This window comes from Cibotium barometz, chromosome 56, assembly GCF_041138505.1.
Source record: "Cibotium barometz isolate CiBa-2024 chromosome 56, ASM4113850v1, whole genome shotgun sequence".
NCBI classification, from domain to species: domain Eukaryota; kingdom Viridiplantae; phylum Streptophyta; class Polypodiopsida; order Cyatheales; family Cibotiaceae; genus Cibotium; species Cibotium barometz.
Window position 1 is genome coordinate 28333715 of NC_141101.1, and position 17933 is coordinate 28351647.

General features: G+C 40.7%; 1 long non-coding RNA gene across 3 annotated transcripts in view; it reads left to right on the forward strand.

Moving 5' to 3' along the window:
* Positions 1–15241, forward strand: part of LOC147607089 (uncharacterized) — a 183763-nt gene extending 168522 nt beyond the window's left edge. Inside the window, exon 3 of one of the 3 annotated variants that reach the window (XR_015264883.1) lies at positions 14488–15241. This is a non-coding gene — a long non-coding RNA (uncharacterized LOC147607089). Of the gene's footprint in view, positions 1–12788; positions 12972–13728; positions 13934–14487 lie in introns of those variants that run through there. The other 2 variants (XR_015264885.1, XR_015264886.1) reach the window with 2 other exon arrangements.
* The last annotated feature ends 2692 nt before the right edge of the window (positions 15242–17933 follow it).

The window sequence follows — 17933 nt, forward strand, 5'->3', positions numbered from 1 at the left end:
AGAACCCGGATTCGGACAGTTAGAAGTTGAGGATCCGGGACCCCATCAGAGAACGGACCACACTGACTTGTGCTAGGGAAGTTTCTCTATGTCCACATCACTCCGTGCATGGATTTGGACATCACAATCATTTCTCCCAGCGCCTCAAAGTTGGTCCCGACGAAGATATTGCGAAAATGCCATAACAGAGTTTCGGATCCGAAATGAGTCCGAATCGCATCTGAACACAACAAGAAAGTTTCGGGTTGCTTACCACACATTTGTCCATGCATGATTCGAATTTCTGCCATTTGGTACGCTCGTGCATCTTTTTCGAGAACCCGGATTCGGACAGTTAGATGTTGAGGATGCGGGACCCCATTAGAGAACGGACCACACTGACTTGTGCTAGGGAAGTTTCTCTATGTCCCCATCACTCCGTGCATGGATTTGGGTATCGGAATCAGTTCTCCCAGTGCGTCAAAGTTAGGTTCCGGCGAAGATAGTGCAAAATCGCCATAACAGATATTCGAATCCCAAATGAGTTCGAATCGCATCTGAACACAACAAGAAAGATCTGGGTTGCTTGCCACACATTTGTCCATGCACGATTTGATTTTCCTGTCTCTTCGGCGCCATTTGGGCCATGGTTGGAAATTTCCGCCATTTGGCACGCTTGTGCATCTTTTTCGAGAACCCGGATTCGGACAGTTAGAAGTTGAGGATCCGGGACCCCATCAGAGAACAGACCACACGGGCTTGTGCTAGGGAAGCTGCTCTATGTCCAAATCACCCCGTGCATGGATTTGGGCATCGCAATCACTTCTCCCAGCAGCGCATCAAAGTTGGGTCCTGGCGAAGATAGTGCAAAATCGCCATAACAGAGTTTCGGATCCGAAATGAGTCCGAATCGCATCTGAACACAACAAGAAAGATCCGGGTTGCTTGCCACACATTTGTCCATGCATGATTCGATTTTCATGCCTCTTCGGCGCCGTTTGGGCCACGGTTGGAAATTTCTGCCATTTGGTACGCTCGTGCATCTTTTTCGAGAACCCGGATTCGGACAGTTAGAAGTTGAGGATCCGGGACCCCATCAAAGAATGGACCACATGGACTTGTGCTAGGGAAGTTGCTCTATGTCCACATCAATCTGTGCATGGATTTGGGAATTGCAATCACTTCTCGCAGCGCGTCAAAGTTGGGTCCCGGCGAACATAGTGCAAAATCGCCAAAACAGAGTTTCGGATCCGAAATGAGTCCGAATCGCATCTAAACACAAGAATAAAGATCCGGGTTGCTTGCCACACATTTGTCCATGAGTGATTCGAATTTCATGCCTCTTCAGTACCGTTTGGGCCACGGTTGGAAATTTCTGCCATTTGGGGTGCTCGTGTATCTTTTTCGAGAACCCGGATTCGGACAGTTAGAAGTTGAGGATCCGGGACCCCATCAGAGAACGGACCACACGGACTTGTGCTAGGGAAGTTGCTGTATGTCCACATCACTCCGTGCATGGATTTGGGCATCGCAATCAGTTCTCCCAGCGTGTCAAAGTTGGGTCCCGACGAGGATAGTGCAAAATTGCCATAACACAGTTTCGGATCCGAAATGAGTCTGAATCGCATTTGAACACAACAAGAAAGATCCGGGTTGCTTGCCACATATTTTTCCATGCATGATTAGAATTTCATGCCTCTTCGGCGCCGTTTGGGCCACGGTTGGAAATTTCTGCCATTTGGCACGCTCGTGCATCTTTCTCGAGAACCCGGATTCGGACAGTTAGAAGTTGAGGATCCGGGACCCCATAAGAGAACGGACCACACGGACTTGTGCTAGGGAGATAGTGCAAAATCACCATAATAGAGTTTCGGATCCGAATTGAGTCCGAATCGCATCTGAACACAACAAGAAAGATTCGGGTTGCTTGCCACACATTTGCTCATGCATGATTCGAATGCCTCTTCGACGCCGTTTGGGCCACTATTGGAAATTTTCGCCATTTGGCACGCTCGTGCATCTTTTTCGAGAACCCGAATTCAGGCAGTTAGAAGTTGAGAATCCGGGACCCCATCAGAGAACGGACCACACGGACTTGTCCTAGGGAAGTTGCTGTATGTCCACATCACTCCGTGCATGGATTTGGGCATCGCAATCACTTCTCCCAGCGCGTCTAAGTTGGGTCCAGGCGAGGATAGTGCAAAATCGCCATAACAGAGTTTCGGATCCGAAATGAGTCCGAATCACATCTGAACACAACAAGAAAGATCCGGGTTGCTTGCCACACATTTGTCCATGCATGATTCGAATTTCATGCCTCTTTGGCGCCGTTTGGGCCACGGCTGGAAATTTCCGCCATTTGGCACGCTCGTGCATCTTTTTCGAGAACCCGGATTCGGACAGTTAGAACTTGAGGATCCGGGACCCCATCAGAGAACGGACCACACGGACTTGTGCTAGGGAAGTTGCTCTATGTCCACATCACTCCGTGCATGGATTTGGGCATCCCAATCACTTCTCCCAGCGCGTCAAAGTTGGGTCCCGACGGTGAAGATAGTGCAAAATCGCCATAACAGAGTTTCGGATCCGAAATGAGTCCGAATCGCATCTGAACACAACAAGAAAGATCCGGGTTGCTTGCCACACATTTGTCCATGCATGATTCGAATTTCATGCCTTTTTGGCGCCGTTTGGGCCATGGTTGGAAATATCCGCCATTTGGCACGGTCGTGCATCTTTTTCGAAAACCCGGATTCGGACAGTTAGAAGTTGAGGATCCGGGACCCCATCAGAGAACGGACCACACGGACTTGTGCTAGGAAAGTTGCTCTATGTCCAAATCACTCCGTGCATGGATTTGGGATTCCCAATCACTTCTCCCAGCACATCAAAGTTGGGTCCTGTGGCGAAGATAGTGCAAAATCGCCATAACAAAGTTTCGGATCCGAAATGAGTCTGAATCGCATCTGAACACAACAAGAAAGATCCGGGTTGCTTGCCACACATTTGTCCATGCATGATTCGATTTTCATGCCTCTTCGGCGCCGTTTGGGTCACGTTTAGAAATTTCCGCCATCTGGCACGCTCGTGCATCTTTTTTGAGCACCCGGATTCGGACAGCTAGACGTTGAGGATCTGGGACCCCATCAAAGAATGGACCACACAGACTTGTGCTAGGGAAGTTGCTCTATGTCCACATCACTCCGTGCATGGATTTGGGAATTGCAATCACTTCTCGCAGCGCGTCAAAGCTGGGTCCCGATGAACATAGTGCAAAATCGCCATAACAGAGTTTCAGATCTGAAATGAGTCCGAATCGCATCTGAACACAACAATAAAGATCCGGGTTGCTTGCCACACATTTGTCCATGAGTGATTCGAATTTCATGCCTCTTCAGTACCGTTTGGGCCACGGTTAGAAATTTTCGCTATTTAGGGTGCTCGTGCATCTTTTTCGAGAACCCGGATTCGGACAGTTAGAAGTTGAGGATCCGGGATCCCATCAGAGAACGGACCACACGAACTTGTGCTAGGGAAGTTGCTGTATGTCCACATTACTCCGTGCATGGATTTGGGCATCGCAATCACTTCTCCCAGTGCGTCAAAGTTGGGTCCCAACGCCATTCAACACACTTGTTTATCTCCTTGGTTCTCGTCATGGTCTCTTCTTGGAGTAACTGGTTTTGTTGATTCGCATGGTACACAGCTAGATAAATGCATTCTAGCTCTACTAGATGGTAGAGCTAGACCTCAAATGCAATTCTAGCTCCACCACATGGTAGAGCTAGACCTCAAAGCATTCTAGCTCTACAATGTGGTCTAGGTTGGATACAGCTCTACCACGTGGTAGAGCTAGATCAAATGCAATTCTAGCTTCTTGGTTCTTGTCATGTGAAGTAGATCTCTTCTTGGAGTAATTGATTTTGTTGATTTACATGGTACACAGCTAGATGGTAGAGCTAGATCGCTTGCAATTGTAGCTCCTTGGTTCTCGTCATGTGAAGTAGGTCTCTTCTTATAGTAATTGGTTTTGTTGATCTGCATGGTACACAACTAGATCGATGAATTCTAGCTCCACCACATGATGGTAGAGCTAGACCTGAAATGCAATTCTAGCATGGTAGAGCTAGACCTCAAAGCATTCTAGCACTACGATGTGGTCTAGGTAGAATACAGCTCTACCACATGGTAGAGTTAGATCAAATGTAAATCTAATAATTGGTTTTGTTGAACTGCATAATACACAGCTAGATCGATGCATTCTAGCTCTACCACATGGTAGAGCTAGACTTCAAATGCAATTCTAGCTCGACCACATGATAGAGATAGACCTCAAAGCATTCTAGCTCTACGATGTGGTCTAGGTTGGATACAGCTCTGGCACGTGGTAGAGCTAGATGAAATGCAATTCTAGCTCCTTGGTTCTTATCATGTCAAGTAGGTCTCTTCTTGGAGTAATTGATTTTGTTAATCCGCATGGTACACAACTAGATCGATGCATTCTAGCTTCACCACATGATAGAGCTAGACCTTAAATTAATTCTAGCTCCACCACATGGTAGAGCTAGACCTCAAAGCATTATTGCTCTACAGTGTGGTCTAGGTTTAATACAGCTCTACCGCGTGGTAGAGCTACATCGAATGTAATTCTAGCTCCTTGGTTCTCGTCATGGTGTCTTCTTGGAGTAATTGGTTTTGTTGATTTGCATCGTACACAGCTAGATCAATGTATTCTAGCTCTACCACATGGTAGAGCTAGACCTCAAATGCAATTCTAGATCCACCACATGGTAGAGCTAGACCTCAAAGCATTCTAGCTCTACGATGTGGTCTAGGTTGGATACAGCTCTACCACGTGGTAGAGCTAGATCAACCAAATGCAATTCTAGCTCCTTGTTTCTTGTCATGTGAACTAGATCTCTTCTTGAAGTAATTGATTTTGTTGATCTGCATGGTACACAGCTAGATCGATGCATTCTAGCTCCACCACATGGTAGAGCTAGATCGAATGCAATTGTAGCTCCTTGGTTCTCGTCATGTGAAGTAGGTCTCTTCTTAGAGTAATTGGTTTTGTTGATCTGCATGGTACACAGCTAGATCGATGAATTCTAGCTCCACCACATGGTAGAGCTAGATCTGAAATGCAATTCCAGCTCCACCACATGGTAGAGCTAGATCTCAAAGCATTCTAGCTCTACGATGTGGTCTAGGTAGAATACAGCTCTACCACGTGGTAGAGCTAGATCAAATGCAATTCTAGCTCCTTGGTTCTGGTCATGTGAAGTAGGTCTCTTCTTGGAGTAATTGGTTTTGTTGATGTGTATGGAACACAGCTAGATCGATGCATTCTTGCTCTACTACATGGTAGAGCTAGACCTCAAAGCTTTCTACCTCTACGATTCTAGCTCCACCACATGGTAGAGCTAGACCTCAAATGCAATTCTAGCTCCACCACATGGTAGAGCTAGATCTCAAAGCATTCTATCTTTACAATGTGGTTTAAGTAGAATACAGCTCTACCACAGTTACATTCAACCTCAGCCGGTTACATTCATTGAAGTCTACCTCTACCACATGGTAGAGCTAGAAGAATGCATTCTAGCTCCACCACATGGTAGAGCTAGATTTCAAAGCATTCTGGTCAATACAGTTATTAATCTTGCTCTGCCACCTAGTAGAGATAATATCCATTCAAAAACCAGTACTAGAATACTTTAAAGTCCAACTAGAATGCATTTATCTAGCTCTACCATGTGGTAGAGCAAGACTAATAAATGTATTGAGAGCTCCAAGATGGAAATACTCTTCATCTCCTCCACAGTGTTTTCATGGATATATATTGTGATTTTTGAATATGATATTTTAAGTTTTTTTTAAAGTGTAAGAATACAATAACTATAATTAACAATTGTGGTTTTTGTTGCAAGTGAAAGATGTCTCAGAAAAGAAAAGTGGTGGAAGATCCGGTCAGTGTTAACTTTGCCTCTGTTGATCAACAATGATAGTGGTACTTAGATATTTGGGGTCTTCAGGGTTCACAATTTAACAAAATTCATCTATTTGTTGCTAGTGATGTGGGCGTGGATACTTTTGAGGATCTAGGACCAATGACTCTATCTTATATTTCTGTAGTTGATTCTCATCTCGATATTGAATGCATAAATATTGGGGTACCTGGGATCCATGAGTATCAACTAGATCCCAAGGCATTCATTATTGAACGAATGGTAAGAGATAAACAAGATACTATGTTCTCTCGAGGGTGGAAGTTAGATTGTGCAAGTCAAGAAATAACTCTTGAAGAGTTGCAAGCTTCCATTGCTTATTGTGTGAAAGGCAAACAAAAAAAAGAGAAAATGCCCTCTAAAAGTCCAGTTAAAAAAAAGGCAAAAAGCAGTACATGTATTATAGATGTAGATGAAGCAGTTCAAATCTACAGTAGAGAAAACAGGCTTGGAAAATTCAACAAAAATAAGATTTGTGGATCCCAAAGTTTTGGAAAATGAGGTGCAAAAGGCACTAAAGAGTGATACAGGGGGTATGGAAAAATCCTCTAAGTATTTTCCATTCAAGTACAGAGTATGAGATCCCTGTAGATCAATGCTGGCTAGCTCCTGATCACTATAACTCCCATCAAATAAAACCTCACCGTGTGGATGAATGCGTGTTATTTTTTGGTGCAAGTGCAAACAGGCCAGGAGCGTGTGCATACTTGATGCCTGTAAAGAATGTTGGCAAGAAGAAAGAAATTCCAATGAAACTAAGTGAGGTAACAGAGGAGAAACTCATTGAGTATTCATATTGGATTATTGATGGCCAACATTCCATCTATGCTGCAAAATTCTTACGGTATCAAGAAATGGAAAAAGATGGTTGTGCTCAAGACCTGATACAAGTGTATGAAAAAAGGAAGACTCGAATTGTTGTAGATCCAGAGCCACAAGTTGCGACGGCCATATTTGCTAGAGCTAATGAAGAGGCCCAATCATTATATGTGAAACAACCATACTATGATGTCTTGCAGCACTTGAGCAGTCAGTGGATCTTCAATAATTCTCCGTCAAGGCCAGCATCTGGAGTAATAGAGGGCTCATCATCTGGATGTATGTCCATATCCCTTGCTCTCTTATAATTATATGTTATTAAAAAAAAACTTGATTTTGATCTTTTTTCTTTTATTTCTTTGCAAAATTTTTTGCGAATGGCTAGAATTACGATGGGAGCATCCTTCATTTCAAAGCAGTCTCACATGGTCATTTACTCTGATGAAGTTTTCAAAGGCTGGCTTGAAATCATGGAGAAGCAAAACAAGAAACCAACTGCCACAGTTTTCAGATGTCTTGCTGGGCTAGATGAACAAGAAGTCAAACAAATACAATCAAAAATCAGGTCTGGATAAATTATTCTTTCAAAGGGTACTAAGGATGTAGATGTAATTGACATGCCAGAGCGTATCAAAGCAGCTCAAGCAAGATAAAATTATTCAAGATGCATTGCTTGTAGAGTTCAACACTCTGAACAAGGACAAACAATGTCAAGATTGGTCAGAATTGACTATCACCTATAGCATCAATGAGGTTGTATACTCAGTTCTTTTGAAGTTATGTGATGTGTATATAAAGTCAAAGCTACAGGTTGGATCAAAGAAAGATTGATTTTCCAGTTGAAGCAAGGCAATATGTGGAGTGGAATATCAACCTTAGCAAAGAAAGTTCAACCTTGTTCTTGGATCTTGCTTGGTGTATTTATGTTGTGAGTCTTCCATTCGACAGGAGTTACTACTTGAAGCGCCACCTCAACAATCCAATTTCCATTGGGTTATGTGTTCTGGATAACACTGAAGATTTGGGAAGAAATATGCATTGGGATGTGGAATTATTTTGCAATCTTTTGAACGGCATTATGATCATTACAAGTAGATCTTTGCCATCCCAATATGTGTTGCTTACCTTTCTAAATATTACAGATTTTATTCACTTGCAAAATGCTTTAAAAAATTTGAGTGGCATAGCAAAGGAACAGTATAATGGGGCAATGCATTTTCGACATGACAACCGATGCATTGGTGCAATAGAGTTCTTCACATCCGTAGTGTTTTTCAGCAAGGGAGATGCCTTTGAAGGACTAGCAAATGTTCCTGATCCAGGTACACAAGCGACAATATCGGATACTGGACTTCTTGATATAGATAATGAAGATGTTAAAACTATCCCAGACATTGAGTTTCTAAGAATCAAGAAGAATCTTTTGATCAAGCAATGTATTCAGAAGTATTGCAGAGAAGGCTGCAAGCTTGTTGATCTTTTCAGTAATGGCTATATCATCGAGCTAGGGCTAGCACTAAATAAGGAAGTGATTTGCGTAGTGGAGAGTATTGAAGATCAAAGAAAGATGGGAACAAGGCTTCTTAACTTTGCAAAGTCAAGAAATGAGCAACCAGTTTCGCCTATTACTAACAATCAAAGGAATACCACGGAAAGATCGAGACATGGTGAAGTTCGTTCAGCTAAAGATTTTTTGGATTTTGAAGACAGTATGTAACTTCTTAATGGGCTTTCCTAGTATCTTCAATACTTTTATTTGGTGATGTTTTGACTTGTTATATCCTTGGTTCGTTTTTTAGTAGTATTTAGTTCTTTTGATTTTATACAATGCTTTTATTATTTTTGTAGCTCTCTCCAAATTGGGCTTTGGAATCTAGAATCACCAAGTTATGGATCCTAACATGGTCATTGACAAATTCACTTTTTACATAACCAATTGTTGAATTTGGAAAGCCTACTTAGTGGTCGCACAATGGCCAGCTGGTGAATCTGAAAATCTTGCTTATAAATCTAAGATGATAGAGCTAGAGATCCTCTCATTTACTTCAATCCTACCCTGTGGTAGATCTAGATTTCAATAGGTCTACAATTTGGTGGAGCTAGCTACCTCTTCAAAGTGGTGGACCAAGAATCCATTAAAGTCTAGATGTACCACATGGTGGGATAAAAATTCATTGATTACTAGTTGTACCATGTGGTAGACCTAGGAAAAGTATAGTGTCTGTGCATGAATCAGCTAGAATGCATTGAATTCACAAGTTCCACCATTGGGTGGACCTAGCAACCATGGTAGCTTAGATCTACCATGTGGTGGAGCCAAAATCCATTGAGCTCTATCTCCACCATTCTAGCATCCATGAAGCATAGCTATATCATGCGATGGAGCTAGAACCCATTGAAGTCAAGCTCTACCATGTGGTAGACCTAGAACTGCCATGTTGGCACTGTGCGGAATTCCTGTCTAACCTTTACTACCTTTTTTATCCAGGGATCCCCCCCAAACAAAGTTTTTGCAGAGCATCCATTTAAGTCTAGCACTACCATATGGTAGAGCTACGCCAATGCATTTCTAGCTCCACCACATAGTAGAGTTAGATCAAATGCAATTCTAGCTCCTTGATTCTTGTCATGTGAAGTAGGTCTCTCCTTGGAGTAATTGGTTTTGTTGATCTGCATGGTACACAGCTAGATCAATGCATTATAGCTTTACCACATGGTAGAGCTAGATCTCAAATGTAATTCTAGCTCCACCACATGGTAGAGCTAGACCTCAAAGCATTCTAGCTCTATGATTCTAGCTCCACCACATGGTAGAGCTAGACCTCAAATGCAATTCTAGCTCCACCACATGGTAGAGCTATACTTCAAAGCGCTTGGTCAATACATTTATTAGTCTTACTCTACCACCTGGTAGAGCTAATATCCATTGAAAAACCACGTGGTAGAGCTAGATCAAATGCAATTCTAACTCCTTGGTTCTCATCATGTGAAGTGGGTCTCTTCTTGGAGTAATTGGTTTTGTTGATATGCATGGTAAATAGCTAGATCGATGCATTCTAGCTCTACCACATGGTAGAGCTGGACCTCAAATGCGATTCTAGCTCCACCACATGGTAGAGCTAGACTTCAAAGCATTCTAGCTCTACCACGTGGTTGAGCTGGATCATTGCATTCTAGCTCCACTACTTGTAAGAGCTAGATTTATGCATTCTAGCACTACTACATGATTTTTCCAAAGCAAGTAGCTTCTTTTTCATTCTGAACCAGCTTTTCCATCTCGAGCAAGATAATGGTGTTCCTTTTGGCACTATATCATAGCCATTTAGCCAGATAGTCATCATGGAAAATATAATGGTTTAGCATCATGGTACGGCTTGATCAATGCATTCTAGCTCCACCACATGGTACAGCTAGATCAATGCATTCTAGCTCCACCACATGGTAGAGCTAAACTTCAAAGAGTTCTAGCGTTACCATTGATTAAGAGTAAGCATTCCATGTGGTCTAGATAGAATACTTTGATATAGCTCTATCACATGGTAGAGCTAGATCAATGCATTCTAGCTCCACCACATGGTAGAGCTATACTTCAAAGCATTGAAGTGCTAGATCAATGCATTCTAGCTATATCTCCACCATTCTAGCATCCATGAAGCCTAACTATATCATGCAGTGGAGCTAGAACCTCTTGAAGTCAAGCTCTACCATGTGGTAGACCTAGAACTACCAAGACTAAGCATTCTATGTAGTCTAGATAGAATACTTTGATATAGCTCTACCACATGGTAGAGCTAGATCAATGCATTCTAGCTCCACCACATGGTAGAGCTATACTTCAAAGCATTGAAGCACTAGATCAATGCATTCTAGCTATATCTCCACCATTCTAGCATCCATGAAGCCTAACTATATCATGCGGTGGAGCTAGAACCTCTTGAAGTCAAGCTCTACCATGTGGTAGACCTAGAACCTAAAGAACTTTAGCTCCACCACATGGTAGAGCTTGTATCCATATGTAGTTGATCTAGAACCTATGAAAGTCTGTTGGTTCTATCCATATAGAAGTCTTAACCACATGGTAGAGCTAGACTAATAAATTCTAGCTCTGCCACAACAAGTCTAGCTTTACCGTATGGTGCTCACCTTGAATGTCCACCTGCTATTAGAACTTAAGTGTGGATCCCAAGTCCTTCTTCCAAAGAGAGCTTTCTGACAAAACCCATTGATGTGCAATGAGCTAGAACCCATTGAAGTCAAGCTCTACCATGTGGTAGACCTAGAACCTATGGAAGTCTACTGGCTCCACCCATACAGAAGTTATCTTGATCCCCAACTCAACCACGTGGTAAAGCAAGACTTATAAATTCTAGCTCTACCATGTGGAAAATCTAAAACATCTAAAATTTTAGCTTTACCATATAGTTGAGTGGTTTTGTGTTTCTCACCTCCACCTACTCTTGGAGCTCAAGGGTGGATCTCAAGGCCTACTTCCAACAAGAGCTCCCTTGCAAAAACTGGCTCTACCAAATGGTAGAGCTAGAATAATGGGTGCATTTGGAAATCCATTTTAAACCCTCCAATTCTAGAGTGAGCAAGTAGAATTGATAATTGGTATCCAAACATGATTTCCTTTTAGATTACACCAATAAACATGTGTTAAGAGTGAGTGTTACAATTGTAAATTCTTATAGTTTGAAAGATTGTTGAGTCAATGTTACTTTTTTTTCTTTTAGATCCTGAAATTGAGATAGTAGCACCAAGTGAAATAGCTACTACGGAATGCCACAATCAAACTGTGGATGAGAGCTTTTCCCACACATTCAATGATGTCCATCCAGAAGGTTTAAAGACAAATGCTGACAATGAAATTGGGGTACCTAAATCTCCAAACAAATGAAGCAATGGGTGAGAGTTTCCAGCCCGAAGAAGTACCGACACTGCTATCTCCAGGAAATCAGTGTTGATAATTGTGTTGGACCTGAATGGTCTACTACTGAAACGTTGTCAACAACAACCATCTTCAATATATGAATCTATTCAAATGGATTCAAAAAGATATATTGTACCAAGGCCATGATGTATCCAATTCTTGAAGATTTTATTAAAAAATATTAATGTTGGGATATGGTCAACAGTGACAGAGAGTAATGTTCTTCAAATATTGAGAATATTACAAGACACAGCAGGAGAGATATTGCCTTTTTTGTAGTTTGAGCTCAAGAGGCTTGCGAGAAGGATATAAGTGGTAAAATAGCTAGACCTGATAATCCAACAGTTAAGGCAGTGTTCAAGCCATTGTCAAAAATCTCTTCATGTTTTGATTGTGATGCTCGTAGAACGGTTCTTATTGATGACTCTCCATACAAGGGATGTGCTTCTCCTGATAATAATTGTATATATCCTGCAAAGTTTGATGAAGAAAAGATGGTCGACAATATTCTCATTGATGAGCTGCTCCCTTACTTATTGCAGCTTGATGAGAGTGAAGATGTGCGTGAGATCATTGGCTCTAATCGCTATGGACAACCTCCAGTATCCAATGAAAATGAATACAGAGGTGTGGTAGATTTTTGAAAAAAGCGCAATTTAAATTGGTCACAGAAGACAATCTACACAGATAGGCTACCACTATCAGAGATTATACAAAAGTTTGTCGACGATCAAGAGGTATTAGCGAGACAATATGAAAACAAAAGAGAAGAGATAAAAGAAATTATGGCAAAAGAATGAGTCAGTATTGCTAGCATGAGGGGACCACAAGTGATTTCTCTAGCTAGAAAATTGGGTTCTACCACAACGCAGTTGAAGGCAGCCAATGCAAGGGCTTTCATAAACAACGTGTTAAATGAGTACAATCTTCTCCAACGGGATAGAAATAACTAAGGTACTACCCAACATAAATGATAATTATAACCAAATACATGATTTTATACAACAATTTTATATTCACAATGAAGAAACTTAATTTATGATGGTTTCTTGCAGATTTATTTCAAGAATATTGTTCCAAGGAGTATTCACTTAAAGAAGCCATTTGTCACAAGGATTATATTTTTTTTGGAGAAATTTTATCTTTTTGTAATCATGAATTGACAAGAAATTTTGTCCTGTTTTTAAAGTAATGGCAAATGTATTACTCTTCAGATAATTTTATAAATGTTGGAGTGCACTCTACTATAAGGGGCCTCCTAATTTGAAAATGTATGGAAGCTTGATCTTTGTCTTATGATTTTAATTCCTACATATTTGGACTATGGTAGAGCTAGATCAATGCCTTCTAGCTCCACCACATGGTAGAGCTAGACTTCAAAGCATTCTAGCTTCACCACATGGTAGAGCTAGACTTGAAAGGGTTCTAGCTCTACCATATGGTAGGGCTAGATCAATGCATTCTAGCTCTTCCACGTCACCACATGATTGAGTTGGACTTCAAACCATTCTAGTTCTACCATGGGGTCTAGCTAAAATATTTTGATATAGCTCTACCACATGCTAGAGCTGGACTTCAAATATTTCTAATTTTGCCCTGGGATCGAGCTAGAATAGTTTGATATAGCTCTATCGCATGGTAGAACTAGATTTAAAAATATTCTAGCCCTACCACATGGTAGAGCTAGAACAATGCATTCTAGCTCTACCATGTGGTTGAGCTAGATCAATGCATTCTAATTTTACCACATTCTGATACCTGCTAGCACATTTTGTCGGGCCTTTTTAGAATCAAATGGAAAGAGTCTTTGCATCTTGGGTCATTTTGTAATGCAACTAAAGTCAACATTTTGGAATAGTATATAGTTTAATGTTAGCGTGTATAGTCACATTTGTTTTGTAATTGTTTAAAATCTATCTTTGCATAAGAGTAGTTGTAACATGCGTTTCCCCCACATGCCCACCTTTATCATTAAGCATGCTCATATTTTTCTAGGTCATGTGATTGATTCTAATTGGCAGAGGCGACTTCTTCGTCACAGAGCATTAGTACGTCACATGTCCAAGAAAATCCAGAGTGTACGAAGACAGTTGGTTCAGCGCCGTCTTGACCGTCTACAGGAAATTGATGCAAGATTGCACTTTGTGCATCCCTCTGAGGGGGTTATCATACTGACATGGTATTTGTCAGACCCAATATGCGTACCCCTACGCAAAGAGGATGATAGGAGGGCTATTATTCTAAACCTCAATGGTTTGTTGTGCCATGTTGTTGAAACCCAATATGATGAGAAGGATCCTCCTTATAGCAATGAGTTGGTAAAATACCCAATTAACCAATATCGTTATGTCCTATGTCACAAGGATGCACATGAGTTCTTAGATTGGTGTATTCAATTCTTTTGTTTTTATTTGGAGCGCATGTAGGAGAACTAAGCTCTTTGGAATAATTGACATAGTATTTCCACAACAAAAGCCCAAGTTTGCAGGTGTTCTCTCACAAGAGCATTGTTCAAAAGCCACATGGGTTGTGGAGAATAGACAAGTTTTCTTTAAAAATCTTGAGACCTTTTGGGGTCTCCATCCTTTGTACAACAAGAAAAATACATTGATAATTGATGATAGCTACTATAAGGTGTTTAAGAATGAGCGAGGAACCTGGTTAATAGTCCCAGAATTGTACCATCAACCTTCCAAGGAAAGGTATAGTTTTTTGACAGAAGATTTGAGAAATTGGTTGTTTTTATGGCTACAGAATGAAGATTGGCAAGAGTATACATGGGATAATGCCTTTGAAGAAAAACCTAACCAATTCTCAGATGATGTGATGAAGAAATGGCTTGAAGAAGAGAAATTGGAAGTAGAGAATAGGAAAACGGCAGAGGTGTGGAAGCGATAGCAGGAGGCTAATGCTAAGGCGACAGAGAGGCAGGAACAACTTGAAATTCAAAGAAAGCAACGAGAGGAGGCTGAAGCTGAGGCAGAGAGGCAAGCAGAGAGTGAAAATCAAGCAAAGCAACGAGAGGAGGCATCATGAAAGTAATACACCACCATGAAGCTCATTTTGTTTGTCCCTATTATAATCAAATGTAGAGGGTGCAAGTAATTTGGCCTTTTTTAAATGTAATAAAAGTCCATATATTGAAATATGATATTGTAATCAGGCCTCTTATGGAGCATACTGTTCAAATGTTTGCCTTTGCAAAGCATTGAACAAATTCTAGCACAAGCAATAAATTCATGTTCATTTACAATGTCTTATTATAATTGAGTCATAAATGGAGTGCATCCTTCTCTAAGGGGACTCCTTTTATCCTTTTATCTTTTGGTCAAACTTTGCAAATTATTATTTTTTTAGTAGAGTAGGTGAAGACTTTTAACTATCATTTTGACAAAGGGCATCCTACTGCAAGGAGACTCTTTCTATCTTTAATAATGTTAATTTGTAGTAGTTGTGTATATAAGGATACTTTCACCATGTCAAATTATAAATTCTTGTTTATTTAGTCTTTGTTCATTACAATACAGTCTTAAAATTGGAGAGTGCATCCTACTCTAAGGGGACTCTCAATATACAATCTCTTGTATCAATGTTTTTACTTGGGGGTCTAGATTGAACAAATGGTAGATCTTGGTTCTTTCAATGCGTTCTTGCTCCACGTGGTAGAGCTAGCTCAGAATTCTAGCTCTACCATGTGGCAGAGCTAGAATCCCTTAAAATCAAGCTCCACCATATAGGATGGTAGAGCTAGAATTCTATGTCTAGATCTACCATGTGGTGGAGCTACCATCCATTGAAGTCTAGCTGTATAATTTCATGGAGCTAGCTAGCTCCACCATGTGGTATCTTATTGAGCTCTAGCTCCACCATGTGGTGGAGGTAGCAGCCATGGTCTCTTCATGGAATTTTGGCCTTACCACATGGTGGAGCTAGTATCCATGTGTGGTAGACCTAAACCTATGGAAGTCATACAATACGACTAGAATTTTGAGTCTAGATCTACCGTTTGGTGGAGCTTGCATCCATTGAAGTCTAGCTCTATAATGTCCAAGTGGTGGAACTGGATCTAGAATGGATAAGTCATGGATCAAGAAATCCTTTTCAGCTCTATAATGGACAAGTGCTAGATCTAAAGTGAAGAGAGAAAGTGATTGACGTTGGACTGCTATCCATGCTAGACACCTCAATATGAGCAACAAGGCAAATATCTCGCTACATTGTCCATTTCAGACAAATAACTACACGAGTTTTCTTCAAAAAAGTTCATTTCTTTTGGGGTCTCCATGTTTTGTACAACAACAAGAATACATTGAAACTCGATGCTAGCTACTGATAATCAAGATAATAATTGAGAGAATAATCTAAGTGTATGATCTTATGAGTTCACAAAATGAACATGCTTAAAAAGAAGCTCAATACCTCATGCAACCAGTACACCCCCCCAGTACACCCCCATGACACTGCCACATTTTGTTACTCCCTTTTGTAATTGAATGTAAATGGTCTTTGTAAATGGTCTCTATTATAATAAAATATAAAGGGTCTTTGTAATCTGGCCATCTTCAGGAGCGTGCTGTTCAATTGTGTGCCTTTTGCAAGGCATTGAACATATTTTAACACAAAAAAATAAATTCATTTTCATTTACAATGTTTTATTATAATGGAGTCGTAGATGGAGTGCATGTTGGATAAATGTAATCCCAACTCCTTAGTCCAATTAATATGTGGTTAGTGGTCAGTGGTTGGTATGTAAAGCCTACAAATGGTTGGTGCATGTTGTTCATGCAACTCATGCAACTAAAAATAGGGTAGAGGAGTCTCTAAATAAGGTACAAGTCGTGATCAAGTGATTATGTAAGTTTGGTTCATGACTAATTACAATTAGTGTCTTCTTGTGTTAACACAAGAAGACACAATTAGTGTCTTCTTGTGTTAATCTCATATCAATTTTCTGCATATACCAATTTTTATCCCTCATATTCATGATGTCTTGTACAATCTTTGATCCACCTTGAGGATGTTTTGATCAATCTTCATAGCTTAGCTAACATTTGGTATCAGAGCTTGACTCAATTAGATTAGATTATTAGCCAAAAATCCTAATCACTTTCTTAATCACCATAACCAGTTTTTCTATTTTGAACCCCTTGCTGTAGATTGATTCTGTGTGTGCATTTGAGGGGATGAAACCATAATATTATGTTATAGCCTTATTGATTAGCTCCCACGCATGCTACAACCCGGCTCTCATCGTCTAATTCCATCGCAGCGGAGAATTCGCCGTCGCCATCAGCACTAGTCGTTTTCTGCAAATTCGAACCATTCTCCTTCGCCGCTACAAATTGCGCCGATTCCTCTGAGCTAGCAAGACTATCAAGTGAACATTAAGCATATCAAATCTTGTGTCATTTGGTGCACTGTAGTTGCTGCACGCATCAAATTTCCAGTCGCCCCTTTTCTGTAGGCGACCTGCTAATCGGGCAAAATTGAGCGTGTCTTGAGGAATTGACCTAATTCCTTTTAGGTGGTGTTAGTCCATCATATGAGAGTTCAGCATACGAAATCTTGAAGAATTTCATCCACGCATGCTGCTGTACGGGCTGTTTTTGCAGACGCCTATTTTCTGGTTTTTCTGCTCCCTCAACATGGTGATGATTATTTTGGTCTTTATTGACGATATTCTTATTATTTGGGTCTAAATCATCTATGTGAGAAATTTTTCAACATCAAGGATCATATTTCTTCATCATGGGTTCAAAGTCCCCGACAAATTCAATGGAACCGGGTTCCATACCTGGCAAATCAAGGTGAAGGGCTACGTCATGAAGAAAAATCTGTGGAGTACGGTCAAGCCTCTTCCGGAAGATGAAGCTGATATTTCTGCTGCAGTTACAAGAGCTACAACGGCTGCCCTTCAAGCAAAAGATGAGCAAGCACTTGGTATTATCATTACTGCTTTAGAAGATGATTTTATTCATTATATTGATGATGTTGAGTCAGCTATGGAAGCTTGGGAATTATTAGAACGTACTTTTGGTGCAAAGGCAAAGCATTCCAAGATCAGTTTGAAGATGCAACTCTTTGATCTAACCATGGAGAGTAATGAAAATTTAGCAGCTTTGATTAACAGGTTGAAGAGCTTAATGACACAGTTGGTTTATGTTAAATCTCCTGTTCCTGAAGAAGATGCTATTGCTATC